The sequence below is a fragment of the Gopherus evgoodei genome, chromosome 19 (assembly GCF_007399415.2).
Source record: "Gopherus evgoodei ecotype Sinaloan lineage chromosome 19, rGopEvg1_v1.p, whole genome shotgun sequence".
Classification (NCBI taxonomy): Eukaryota; Metazoa; Chordata; order Testudines; family Testudinidae; genus Gopherus; species Gopherus evgoodei.
In genome coordinates this window covers 13,624,723-13,639,563 of record NC_044340.1, presented here as the reverse complement: position 1 = coordinate 13,639,563, position 14,841 = coordinate 13,624,723, and the positions used below count along the sequence as shown (strand labels likewise).

Here is a 14,841-nt window from a genome sequence, read left to right as displayed (position 1 = left end):
CACACACAGAATTTTAAGAGTTGGGACTTCAAGAAAAACCCCTAATATTGCAAGACCCATGATACAATCAGCTAAATTGGCAATGTGGGACCTTGGACAAGTCATTTAATGCCTTTGTGCCTCAGTTCCCCATCTCTAAATGCGGAGATAACCTTCCTTTTGTCTGTCTTCTCCATTCCGATGGTGAGCTCTTCAGGGCAGTGATGGTCTTACACTGCCTCTGTACAGCACCTACCATAACAGGGTATGGTATCTTGATGGAGTCCAGATACAGGCATTCCTATGATATAATGAGGAGAAGCCCCATTGGATTACCTGTGTGAGTAAAGTTACTTACATGCATATCTGCAGAACAAGCAGCAATGATTTAATATAATTTATCCAAACTGAAATAATACAGGTTTCAGAGTAGCAGCCGTGTTAGTCTGTATCCGCAAAAAGAACAAAAGTACTTGTGGCACCTTAGAGACTAACAAATTTATTTCAGCATGAGCTCTCGAAAGCTTGTGCTGAAATACATTTGTTAGTCTCTAAGGTGCCACAAGTACTCTTGTTCTTTTTGAAATAATACAATATATCGAAGGGGCTGTATTGTCAGAATATCTACAGTTCTGACACTCAAAAGAAGGTTTAAACCTTCTACAATCTTTGATTAAATAATATATTATTTCAAAAAAATCCTAATGTCTAATGTTTGATTGGCTAGATTATTGGGCCAGATCCTGAACTGATGTAAGTCTCTGATGTTAATGGAGCTCCACTTATTTACACCAGTAGAGGATCTAGCAAATAATCTTTAACATATTGGCTGAAACCAAACACAAATGAATAGTGAGATCCACCCTATTCCTCATGCATCCGACGAAGTGGGCATTCACCCACGAAAGCTCATGCTCCAATATGTCTGTTAGTCTATAAGGTGCCACAGGACTCTTTGCTGCTTTTACAGATCCAGACTAACACAGCTATCCCTCCTATTCTGTGGGCAGTCCAATCCCCTGCTAGCTCCCAGTCATAAATTAATGTATTTCATAACCAACCTTACAAAACAGACATATGGGATTTGTACATCTGTGAAGATATGACACACTTTCTCATGTAAAAGAAATAATTTTGCAAAGCATCTATCTCATAGAATTAGATTCTTTGGGACATTTAGCATAGGGAAGTAATTTACACTAGAAAATCAGCTGAAGTTTCAGGTTTATAAAATATTAAATGATAATCATTTGCATTATTATAGTGTCTTTCATCCCAAAAGGTCCCAACACGCTTTACATGCATTATCTATATGTGGTATTTCTAAGACTCCTAGTGCTTGATTAGTGAAGGCATACTATTTAGGAATCACATCCCCCGTTACAGAAATGAGGCTACAACAAGAGCACAATTTGATACATGGATATCAGTTTAGGATAGGAAGTGGGAAATGCCATTTTCAGCTGAAAACACGGGTGGAATTCAGGCAGGCAGAGAGTAAATAGCCAGACTGGAATCTGACTCAGACACTGTAGTTAACAGCCATTCATTTATGAAAAATGCTATAAGATCTTTAACGATAATGAATACAAAGGACCTTGGTTTTATGTCCCATTCAGAAGAGGACAACTTCAGCAGCACAGTGACCCACAAAACTTTTGCAGGGTTTACTGTGATTTATTCACCATTTGCTCAGAAAGAACACGTATAATCATATATACAGAATTAATGAGTTCAATAAAATGGGTTAGCAAGTTCCTCTGCAGTGGAGCCTGAATTTATGCTGGATCAGGGTATGTTGAGAGAAAGTCTGTTCTTGTGGACAATGCACTAGACTAGAACTCAGGAGATTCTCGTCTCTGCCACAGACTTCCTATATGACATGGGCAACTCACTTAATCTCTGTGCCGCTTTCCCCCTCTGCAAAATGGGAATAATAATATTTCCTCTCTTCCATTCTTTGACTGTCTTGTCTTTTTAGTTTTTGAGTTTTTCAAGGCAGGGACTCTCTCTTATATATGTATGTACAGTACCCAGCACACTGAGACTTCAACCAACCCTGGGGTATGTAAACATAGTCATCATCAGGCTCCAGCCCACCGCCCCCAACCTCTTTTATATGATCTGTGATTCAAGCTGATGTAATCCATGGGTTCGTTACAAGCATTGTGTTATGCCTGTGGTGAGGAAAGGGAGAGAGCACAACCAAATGAGAGACTGCTGCATTGTGTACACTGCCATTGCTGACCCGAATGGTAACTAAAATCAAGAATCACAGCTGTTGCAGTAGCAGTGAAAAGCCTTAATGAGGCTGCTCAGAAGCTCATCTCCAGAAGCAGCACAACTTGTTCGCAACAGGGAATGATCTTATTCTATTATAGTACATGTTGTACAGTAAAACCAGATGCATTTCACAACGTTTGGCCTAGGCCTGGGTTTTGCAAAGAGAATGGTACGTAAGAATTACCAAGAGGCATATAAACGGCACATGCCAAAAACAAAAACAGCCAAATAAACACTGCAAATGAGAATATTTAATAATTATACACATTTGTATGACACCCATCACAGTAATAATTGCATGCACCACACACGTAGAGCCAGTGGAACAAGAACCACAATGTACTCAGGAGATAATTCCCAGCCTGGTCACTAGGCTGCTGAGTGACCCTGGGCAAGTCACGTCCCTGCTCTGTACCTCAGTTTCCCCATCTACTTATTTCCCTTTATAAAGTGCATTGAGAGCTACTAATGAAAAGTGCTATATAAGAGTAGACAGTATTATCACATGACTTAGATTGAGACAGCAACAAATGAAAGTTGTGTTTGCTCCTTGGGAAGGCACCACCTTTTTGTTATGTGTGTGTTCTGTGTTTAGCACAATGGAATCCTGATCCCCAGTTGGTGTCTGTACTGGGTGTAACTGCAACCCAAATAAATACATTAATAGTAATCTCTCATGTGTAAGAGCCTTTACTGCCCTATATGGACTGTCAAGATCAATTCTTTCAAATATAACTGATTAAAGAGAAAAGTCCTAATTTATGGCCTGTTCTCGCTCCCATTGAAGTCAGTGGGACTCCTTCCCTTGACTTCAGAGAACGCTGGATTCAGCCCTTAGCGAAGCCATTTGTACATGATGTTTTGTGTAACCACATGATCGCATTATTATGGTGCCGTCTTTCCTCTCCCTTTGCCCCTCTGATGCTTGTTTTTAACCCTTTTAGTTGCATCATACATGAGTTAAGATTGTGTAATCTGTGGAAAAAGCAGCCTTAATTTGTTTCTTGAAAAGGCTTAGCACTCTCTGGAGTGCTGAACAATAATAATAATAAAAATTAAAACGGGTCAAAATTTTCTAAATTCTGATGTTTTCTCAATGAAATTTCAGATTTTGAGAGGGGGAATAAAATTGGGAATTGTTTTTAAAATAAAAATTTCCCCAAAGTTCCTCCTATTCTCCCACCCTACCCCACAATGTTTTATATTTTTAAAAATTTCACTAGAAGTTTGCATTGGTATTTTGATGGAGAGAAAAACCTCAGGCAGCTCTTCTCCAATGATTTTAAGTGAAAAATGTGAATATGAATTTGCTCTCAGTTATACTAGTGTAAACAAGGAGCAACTCCAGTCAAGAGAGAAATAAACCAATCTAGAACTGGTGCAAGGGAGAGAAGAATCCAGCCCCAAGATGCTGTACAAAGTGACATTGGCATGCTGGGTTCTAACCAACTCAGAATCTCCAAGCAAAACTTAGTCTAAATTGCTGAGTTCCACCTAGTTGCCTGCTGAAATCATGACACTGCCATGAATGTCACGTGATTTCAGTCAGAGCCAAAAAGTTCACTGCTCTTTTGCAAAGTTCAGGGAACTCACTGGGACTAAGTTGTGTTATTCAGCACTACATCTGAGAACAAGGGCCATTATTTCCAAAGGACTATTCAGAGAGAAAGTCACTAACTAGTCAATGTAAGCAAGGGGGACCAAATCTGCCCATAATCATTTATAGACTTGTAGCATAGGCTTTTACTCACATATCTAACGCAAATGTCATTTCATTGATTATAAACAAAAGAAAGCTATGACAGAGAAGATTAACATTTGTGTCCATTGCACAAACAATCCTAATTACAATATTACAATAAAAACAACTGCATATCTTTCAGCCACCACCACTCTAGGCCAAAGTGAATTTTCAGCACCAAATAAAATCCAACTCCTCCATGCCCTATGAAATAAATACAGATGAGTTCAAGTAGCGATGCTCAGATTAAAGCAAGCTTTAGAGAGTTCAGATCTGGGCTTTTGGTTCAAGCCCATAAACTAGACAGTTTAAAAAACAGTTTTGAAATCTAGCAAAATTTGAATAAATATTAGCCCTGACATACGTCACCAAGAAGAGTTCATCCCAGAGTGATCTGCCTTATTAGTTATGTGAATTTGATTTCCCTTTTTATCTCAAACCCTACAGAATACAAACTATGGGATTTGGGGATGGTAGGCGGGCACTTTGAGATACTGGAAATCTGTGAGGGTTTCAGAGCTTGGATTTATATTCCACATCTTGAATTCATTGTCCCCTTCCCCACTGCCATCACCATCCTCCCCAAATTCTAACAAGTATGACAGAAATAAATTAGCCAGAGGTACAGGTCACACCTTCCAGGGCACTATTTCTGCGTAAAATCAATAGAGAAAATGGGAGTCGCAAACAGCTGAAGCAGAAGGAATGATACATTGATGGCTTTACATATACACAAACAAAGGCACTTGAGAACAACCCTAAACCCTGCTGCCTGGTGAACACAATGCTCATTTATTCAACCACCTGAACCCTGAGAGCATTAGAGAAGAGGTTCAGAAAAGACACCTGTTCTTGCAAGTCTTTATGTGTCAATGCAGGATATTTCACTACACATTTTTTGCTAGGGATATGGCCCAGATCAAAGTCCCAGGATTCAGATATTTGCAAATTTTTAGATGCAGAGGGACAACATTAGCATTGAATTTAGTCCCAAATTTTGAAGTGGTTTCCTACCTCCATAATGGCTAAACCAAAGCCCCAGACCCCTGAACTTTGGCAGGGTTCAGAGTTTCAAAATTGAAGCAGAAATAAATGTCATAACTATTTTTCCCCACTATAATGGGCCAAACTACAATCCTGGATCCAAACACTCCTGAACTTTGCAGGTTCTGGTGATACAGATCTGAACCTGAATTTTGGAGGTCTAGTTTTCAGTAGCTGGTTTATACTGCTGTGCTATTGACTCGTCTGTCAAACTCCTTTTTGAATGAAGAAGCCATTAACAGCAGCCAAAACCGTTTGTTACATTCATTTTGTTTTCACTTGTTATTTTAAAGCGGCTAGACAAAATCAGGAAAATCACCTAAGTGACTTAGGAAACCTTAAGTCCTATTATCAAAAATGACTTAGGCACTTAAGAGCCTAAGATCTATGGAAAGTCAGTGAGACTGAGGGCCAGATTTACAAAGGTCTTTAGGCACCTAAAGATGCAGATAGGAACTTAGTGGTATTTTCAAAAGCTCCTAAAATTGGTCACACACCTAACTCCCATTGAAAGTCCATGGGAATTGGGGCACCTGTCCTGCTCAGGTGTATTGTCCTTTGGTAACTGGAATCAAAACTTCTCCCCATATTGAAACACAATATAACTCTGAACTAGGTACTTACATTTATGAAGTCTGTGGACAATACTGTAAATATAATTGCCTTTATCTCCACTGTGACCTGAAAGAATAAACATTTTTTTTCTTAAAATAACACAAATAAAGCACTGAACATTAGCATTTTGGTTCTGGTCACTGCCCCATCCTATGTCCTAACCCCAGACAGCAGTGATATTACTATACTTTCAGTCTCTCTCTAACACTGTGAAGAAAATCAGTGTCTTCAGCTTAGACAAAGCTGTCCTTGGGAAATTAGTCCCATATTGTCCCCTCCTGTCTCCTAATGTGGACAGGCTCTCTCTGACAAGGCTCCATAATGCTCCTTGCTCCTGCTCGTCCACGATGAACCGATACAGCTAAACTTTACTCTGATCGGTAGCAGCGCACAGAGCTCTGGCTAGTCCTGGGGTGCTGATGCCTCTGGCTCGGGGAATTAATTTCAGTAACTGAGGGGCATGGGATACAAATTCTTTCCTCTTTTGGTTAAGCTGGTCTACCAACCCAATTATATAAATGTGCTACAGCGAGGGAAGCCAATAACATAAGCATAGCAGTATTCGTAGAAAAGTTTTGCTTGTATACGTTCTAGCTTGTGATGCAGCCTTCAGAGGAAATGCTAGGATCTGTAGTAAATGGGTGGCAGAATAGCTCAATATAACCTTCTAAGGATGCTCCTGCTTCTGGTTCTCAAGTTTTCCCCACCTCCCAGTCCTTGCATTCCTATGGGGTGCTGGGAGAGGGTGATGGAAGAAAGGGGCACACTCATGGGTTTGATAAGGAGAATGAGAATAATCAGTCTCAATCAAAATCAGAACTGAGGCTGGAAATGCAAATCAACACAAAAATGCTCCTCGCAGCTCAGCTCAGGAGCCTTACGAAGAGTCCTCTGAATAAGGACAGAAGTACAGGGCAAGATTCCCCATTCCTGCCCGAATACTGCAGAAAGGACTGTGCATAGCAATGCTACTTTAGATGCGATAAGAGATGTGGCACTGCATTTCTGCCCCAGCCCTTTCAAGACGGTAGGGAAATCTGACAAAGAAAGGTTTGCTGAGCCGATTCGCAACAGCTGCTCAAGATTACACTGTATTGGATTCTAAACAGAATATGTAAAGCTATGCCATCTACCCCCAGGATGCTTGGAGATGCTTGGAGATACTTCACCGTATTCCCGTATGTTTCTAATTGTCTGAAAGCATGACATTTTCCATGATCTGCTCCAAAAACACCAATTGTACAAGGGGACCTCCCCAGAGATGTAGGTATGTTGGGCCTGGTTTTCAAAAGTGACTTGTAATTTTCGATGCCTCATTTTTTGAGTGCTCAAGCTGGGACCCTTCAAAAGGGTCTGGATTGTCATAAAGTGCTGAGCACTGGCCTTCTTGAAATCAGGTCCCTTTAAAGTGTCTGGGGATGGGCACCCACAATCATTAGTCACCTCTGAAACTTTAGGCCACTGTGTTTCTATCCCGTCCCACTCTACCCCAGGATGCTGACCATTCTCAAAGCAAATGTAACTTGCTGCTTTGGGGTAGCATGGAACATCCCGTGTTTCTGCTACTCCTACTTCCTCCATCGAACATTCACTTCTGGGTGGCCGTTTCAAAAGACTTGTCCCAAATTTTAAGGAGGGCGAATGAGCAGGATCACAGATGGGAATTAGAGTGAAGAACTGCATTATAGCAGGCCTACCCCATTTAAATTGTTCAGCAATCCAAGACTCACTGCATGAGTGTGAGAGCAGACGAACAGAAAGAGAGTGACATACACTGAATACATTGTTGGCTCTAAATAGCACTGGATATGGGTGAGAGCTTGGAAAGGTTTGGGTACTCAAGAAATTATGGCCACATTTTTTTAAACAGAGGCTTTAAGTTCATATGCAGAATAAAAGCACCAGCACATCTGTAGTGTGAAAAACAGGAGAGAGAAAAGTTTGGGGGGATTGTGGTGAATGGGAAATGAACAGTATCCATTTAAACAGATTGGGGTTTCCCTTGTTGAGGGGAAATGAACTCAATATTCTAATAGACATTATTGATAGAAAAGAACTATGACCCTACCAGTTGCTAAATCTTAGACATAGAGATGGGTTGCAATCCTCCAAAGATGATTTCTGTCTTGCACTAGAGATGGGTCCAACATGAATGTCTGGATCTGAACTCACTCAAGTTGTAAGGGAGAGCGGTGATGGAAAGGAGGGGCTGTTTGTGCCTACATCAGAATTTTGCAAATGATCCCTATCACTAAAATGACCTGAGCCAAATCTGTGGAGCTGAAGAACCTCAAAGTTAGCAGTCTTTGAAATCCAAATCCGGTTATGAATAGTTGCATCGTAAGCCTCTCTGGTCTGCAAATATAAAACACCTTTCATCAAAATGCCTCACAGAACTTTACAAAAAAAGTGTCTAAATGTCACTATCCTCATTTTACAGATGGGGAAACTGAGGCACAAAGAGGCAGAAATGACCTGCCCCAGCCACACAGCCATAGAACACAGGTCTCCTAAGTCCAGTAGACCACACTGACTCCATGAGCTTGCTAAACCATAGGAAGGGGTGGACCTAGATGAGTTTTCCTGTCCTCCTTCCAGCCAAATACTTCCTTGAAACTAAAGTGAAGAACAGCGAAAAGAGAAAGGCTCCAAGTGCTTCAGGTCTGGTCATTTTCACATTCCTTTTGTTTGGCTCCACATATCCTTGCCTCTCTCCTGTTCTGCAGGTAGCAGGTGACCCCAATGCAAATCAATTGAAAGAACAAAAAGAAACAAGTCAGATAATCCCATCATTTCCACTCTACACTCCACCCCTGTTACTAGAATATAAAACTTCTGACTTATTCTATACGAAGCTGCATTTTTCACTTACAATCACTCAGTAGTAAGACTTGTGCACTTCTAGCCCAAAAACAGTACATGCCATTCCTAATCTATCAATAACCTTCCTTCTGCTGAGCTGTTTTTTTTTTCCCCATGGAGAAACAATTCCACACTTAGAACTACTAGATAACAGAAAAAATAGTTTACAACAAAGTAATTTTCCTTCTGCATAAGCACAGTCCTCATTTATTTCCTGGATTATATCACGAGTTAAAAGATACTTCCAAAATATAATTTTTATAGTCAGTGCAGTACATACTTTCCCCAGTTACTAAATTTAATGTTAAATTTTGGTAAGAAAAATCTCCTCTCTGTAGTACATTTGAAATGAGAGTTTATCAGCACTAGCTACTAAATGAAAACACAATTTCTAATCTGTCCAGGATAGCCACAGACTAAAGATACCTTTTTTAAACTCTGTATTATTCGGGTCTACCTCTCATTTAATAGTCATTTTCTTCCTTGAACACTTGGCCTACACTTAGAAAACTCTCCATTAGACAGTACAACATATCAAGAAAAATATTGTTCTTTCCCCTCTACAAAAGTTGTGTTTTAAAATCTCAGTAGATGGAACTTCTAAGTAGGCTCTTAAACAAAAAACTGTAAACTTCTTAAATCATTTCAAAATGCAACCATCCACTATTCTAAATCTTTTTTTTTTAAGCAAAATCTCCTCCCACCTCCTGGCAACAAAACAAATAATAAATTTCACAGACTGAACTAGAGTCATATATTAATATGCAAAACATCTACATTCAGTTTGGAAAATGACCATATGAACTAACCACAAGAATCGCTTGATAAGACAGAGTTTATTTTTCAAAAATGTGTCCTATTTTCAGCTGCAGGGGTAGGGAGAATATCCTTTTAAAAACTCTAAACGTGCAGCATAGAAGCAAAGAGCTAAGCTTTTAGCAAACACTTTTTTTAAAAAGACCTGCTAAGGTCAACAGTATCAAGTTTTCAGAAGTGGGAGTTTACCCACCAAAAAACCAAAAAAAAAGAAAGAAAGAAACTTTTGTCACAGCATTTTCATGTAAAACAGGTTTATCTTATTAGAGACATTGAATAACAATAAAGCTGCTGTTTAGCTTAGAAAATTAACTTTTAAAGAAGTTTGATATAATTGATATTAAAATATTTGAGGAGGTGGGGTGGGGTTGGAAAAAAACATTAAACTACTGCCAAAGGTACTTGGAAAACATAGTTTCTATTCGTCATCTTTACTGACCTAAGAAGAAGTCTTCACTTCGCAGGTAGCAAAGTTTCCCCTTCTTTCTCCATTGGAATAGTTATACTTGCATTGAAGCAAACATCGTATTACTGAGACTGAACTGATCATAAAAGAATACTGTTTCCAATCGTCTGGTTACTACAGAGAAGAAAGAAGGAAAAATGCAATCCAGGCAGGTATTCTTTCCTTGTGAAAAGTAAATCCAGTATTCTGGAGTGAGTTCAAACACAGGGCTTGACAGGCTTTTACACTGAGCATGCTTAGTCCTGCATTGCCTCTGCATGAAACACACTTAATGAACATTACTTCCTTCCCAGTGGTTACTCCTAGTGGAAGTCCACACCCCCTACTCTTTCAGAAGTCAGGAATGCAGCTGCAACCAAAGTCCAGAAAACAGGCCCGAATCCCAGACAAGGCCCCACAAATCAATAAACTCAGGTTGTGACCCGCAGGTCAGTTTCTCAAATAGGACGCGTCAGGGTGAATTTTTTTCTACACTTGATAGAGTTTGCTTTATGCTTCAGCTAAAGTGACACTCTCCCCTAAGAAAATAAAACTGGATCAGCGTTAAAATAATGGTTAAATGTGCTGATAACATAAGTCAATTTTCTTTTAAATCTATTTCTCCCAAACTCGCTTTAAAATAAGAAAAACATTTCCTGCTGAAATGCATCATACAGAGTTAGAGCTGTAGGTTCCCCTACAAACGTTACTTAAATTAGCATAGGAATGGATTAGCCAGAGACACAATACTCCCTTCTGATTTAGTTAAATATTTAGGGCCCAATCCTGCTCCTTTTTTAGTCCAGGGGAATTTGCCATTACCTTCAACGAAAACGAGACCAGAGCCTCAGACAGCAAGCTCTGTCTGCTTCAATAACCTGTGCAGAATGGAGCACATTGCTGGCACTTTAATAATTACAATATTGCCATCTTCAAGTGTTCAAAATATCATAAATCAAACCCCTTCCCCTCCCCCTAAAAATCATAAAATTGGCTTTAAAATTATCATTTTTAAAAACCTAATAATAATGTGGGGGGGGTCTTTTTATTTACTGTCTGGATTTTGAGAATTTAGGTCACATTTTCCAGCTTTTCTCCACAACCATAAGGCCCAGAAACTTACTCTTTTTTAAGTATCAGAGGGGTAGCTATGTTAGTCTGGATCTGTAAAAGCAGCAAAGAGTCCTGTGGCACCTTATAGACTAACAGACGTTTTGGAGCATGAGCATGAGCTTTCGTGGGTAAATACCCACTTCGTTGGATGCATGTAAAAAGCTCATACTCCAAAACATCTGTTAGTCTATAAGGTGCCACAGGACTCTTTGCTGCTTTTACTCTTTTTTTAAATGAAAGTTGATAGTCTCATGTCTCCAGGAGCTGAGGCTTTAATAAAAACACCAAATACCATGAGACTCCCACCAAGGGCCTGTCTACACTGCAGCTGGACAGATGTGCTAACTATGCTCCAGTGCACTAAACCTAGCAGTATGGCCATAGCAACACAGGCAGTGGTTCCTTGCTCAACCCTTTGAGTACATATTTAGGCAAGCTACCCCAAACAGTGAGCCAGGCCGCCATGGCGACACTGTTATTTTTAGCATGCTAGCTCAAAGACAGCTAGACACATGCATGTCTACCTTTGCTGGTAAGCACCCTTCCAGCTGCTGTATACAAATTCTCTAAAACTGCAAAAAGGATAAAATTGCAAGAGTTGGCAACCCTGTAATTAGAATTTACAAATTCTACGGGCCAAATTCATCCCTGATTAACTCCATGAACTTCAGTGGCGTTCTCTAGAAATGAATAGGGACCTGCATTTGAAACTGGAGATGGGCTGAACCTGAACTTTGTGTGTGAATAACTCCCAACTCTGGAAGAGATTGGATCCAGATCCTATCTCTGTACTGGGTGAACCAATACTCCGGATCCAAAAAACTTCCTGAACTTTGCAGCTTACAGTTAGGGATCTTTTTTAACCACTGTTGTATTGGGTTGGGGTTGCACTAGTTTGGATCAACTAAGAACACGTCTGAATCCCTTGCCTGGAACAGAAACTGCATTTCAGAAGTTGAATTCATACATCTCTGCACTTCCTGCTGTTTTTCACAGTTCTAAGAGAAAGATCCACGACAAAGGCAAGTCTTGCTATATTTGTGCCCTGTATCAAACCAAGAAATACTAACATATGTTAACAAGAAATGTTAACATGGCTTGGATAAGTATCTACGCTCTGCTAACCAAAACTAAACACACAGACCAAAGGAGGTTTCCCATTGCTACATTTTCATTTCACACAACAAAGCCTGCCTTCACAAGTGACTTTATCAGGGCAACAAAAGCAGACAAATGCACTGGATTCTATGCCTGGACCCTCTTTCCAACTTTTTCTTCCTAGCTAGAATGACCAGACAGCAAACGTGAAAATCAGGACGGGGTGGGGGAAAATAGGAGCCTATATAAGAAAAAGACCGTAATATAGGGACATCTGGTCACCCTATTCCTAGCTATGAATCGCAACCACCTAACAGAACTAAATGAAATTCCTGTTGCCACTTACTATCGTGCCATTAAGCCCATGGCATCAAGAGGTGTTAGGTCAAGAATCAGAAACCTCTGGCACGCAGCTCACCAGGGTAAGCACATGATCCACAGGTTCGGCCGATCATGGCTCCCACTGGCCGCGGTTCGCCACTCCAGGCCGATGGGGATGGTGGGAAGCGGCATGGGATGAGGGACATGCTTACCCAGGCGAGCCGTGTGCCAAAGGTTGCCGATCTCTGTGTTAGATAGTGGTCCTCATTCACTACAATAGGAGTTACCAGGGCAAACGAGTTTATTTTTCTTTAAAGCATCACAGTGAGAGAATCAGTGCATGAAGAGCAAGAGCTGTAATGCTGCAATCACACAAAGATCTCTGATGTTCCAGTAATGTTACCGATAAACTAACTGAGTCCCTTGTAGGGCTGTATGTGCAGGGCCCATTTTCCATTTGAGTGCTACAACTCTGAAGGCATATTGCAGATACGCAGCCTGTGACACACAATGGAAGGAGCAGACTGCCGATTCCCTTCATGCTTAATTACCCACAAGCACTTGGCACGGTGACTTATTTAACAGAGCGTTGGCCTAGCTTGCAGACGACTCCTCTGTCCAAGTGGAATGCATTCCATCTCCAATTTTCTTCTTGAAAGAAAAATGACATGGGACATTCGAGTCCAAAAAATGATTCTCTCTTGAATTATTTGGCATTTGGAAGCTATCCAGCCCCCCGCAGGCCAATGATGCAGTGTTTATAATTAGGCAGTGACGCTACCTCAAGTTTAGCTAAGTGCTCTTCATTGTCACAGAGTGACTGGCCCCATTAACGGGAAATGGGCCTAGCTCCACCTGTGACCAATAAGCTGCCTCTCTGCTGAGCCTGTCCAGCAAGGGGTTCAGGTGATAGCTTGAGGAGCACCTGGTCCTTAAAAAGGCCAACAAGAACTCAGCTAGGCTGGAGAAATTCCAAGACCAGGAAGTTGAGTTCCTGTACTAGGACTGGTGGCTGTGGAAAGAAGCTTGCTATTATGTGACGCCCGGGCAGGCAAGATGAATAAGAATGCAAGGAACAGAAGTTCCTGGGTCAGGTCAAGGACCTCAAAGGGCTGCGAGAGGCGAAGGGAAAGCAGTCCATGTTGGGCAGAGGAACTACTTTATTTTGAGATTATGCCTAAGTTCTGTTTAACCAATAAATTGTGCCCTGAGGCGAGAGCCTGGAACAGAATCTGGCATGGCATCAATTCGTTCTGGGCTGGTGAGAGAGCCCACCAGCGCACACTCAGCAAGATCCGTTGAGGAACGATTGTTGCTTCAGACATTGCCACTCTGCTGAGAGCCCAACATGTGCCCTTTCCAGAGCTAGTAAATCCAGCTGAGGCAGTGTGTCTAGGATGCATAAAATGCTTCCTTCTCCCGACACCAGATAAGCTTGGATCCTGTCCCACTGAACTGTGAGAGTCTGAAACTTGGCCACACTATTTACAGCATCTTCTTGCCTGGGGGATTTGAGTTCCTTCATGATTTTTTCTCCCATATGCAAACAGCAGGCACTACTGAATGTGCCAGCGCTACCATACGGGGAGCTAGTATCTACCTGTAAGTGCTTACCAGAGGCCAGGCTGAGCACTACAATTATGACTGGTGTTAACAATGAAATATTTCCCACCAGATGCCATTTCTGGTGGTGGTGCTTGAACACTGGGGGCCCTAAGCAGGATATTTTGGAACCCCCCCCCACAACACATAGTAAAAGCAAATGGGGGATTCTTTTGAGCTGCTCGGGGCCCTAAGTTATTGCTTAGGCCATGTCTACGCTAGAGACCTTACAGCAGCGCAGCTGCACCACGGTAAGATCTCTCGCGTAGCCACTTTGTGCCAACGGGAGCAAGCTCTCTGGTCGACATAATTAAACCACCCCCAACAAGTAGCAGTAGCTATGTCTCTGTGCACACTACCCCTTATGCCAGCAAAACCTGTAGTCATGGCCTTAGTCTCCTTATGACTAGCACTGGCTCTGCTGGTGTCATCATTATGATGATTATTCTGGTTGCTCAGATCTTTGGTTGCTATGCTCTTTAGGGAGATAAAAATTAAAGCTATTTTGTGAAGGTTGGGAATGTGGGTGAGGACAGGTTAGGGCAGGAAGTGACAACTATCATACCAAATTAAAGTTGCAGGAGGAATTTTAAGGAGGCATACTGAAAACATGCAATTTGGAATTCGGGCGGAATACTGAGGTGTCTTGGAATTATTAATGGCAAAAAATCTCTAGGACATACATCCATATAAAAATTGACTAAAGCATGTCTGCCAGAAAGGCATCCAAACATGAGTTATTAGACTCAATGCAGTAGTAAACAGGTAACTGGCCCGTATTATACAAGAGGTCAGACTACACAATATAATTGTCCCTTCTGGCTTTGAATATCATCTTTCATCTAATACTTGGGGCCAGATCCCGAGCTGGTGTAACTTCTTATATTTACACCAGCTAAAGAACTGTGCCAAGGTATTAATA

General features: G+C 41.2%; 1 long non-coding RNA gene across 2 annotated transcripts in view; it reads right to left on the bottom strand.

Moving 5' to 3' along the window:
• LOC115637154 overlaps nucleotides 1-10,015 on the bottom strand; it is a 113,130-nt gene extending 103,115 nt beyond the window's left edge. For both annotated transcript variants that reach the window (XR_003997178.1, XR_003997176.1), the window contains exons 1-2: nucleotides 9,780-10,015; nucleotides 5,672-5,728 (exon numbers count right to left, since the gene is read on the bottom strand). This is a non-coding gene — a long non-coding RNA (uncharacterized LOC115637154). The remainder of the gene's footprint in view (nucleotides 1-5,671; nucleotides 5,729-9,779) is intronic.
• Nucleotides 10,016-14,841: the final 4,826 nt, after the last annotated feature.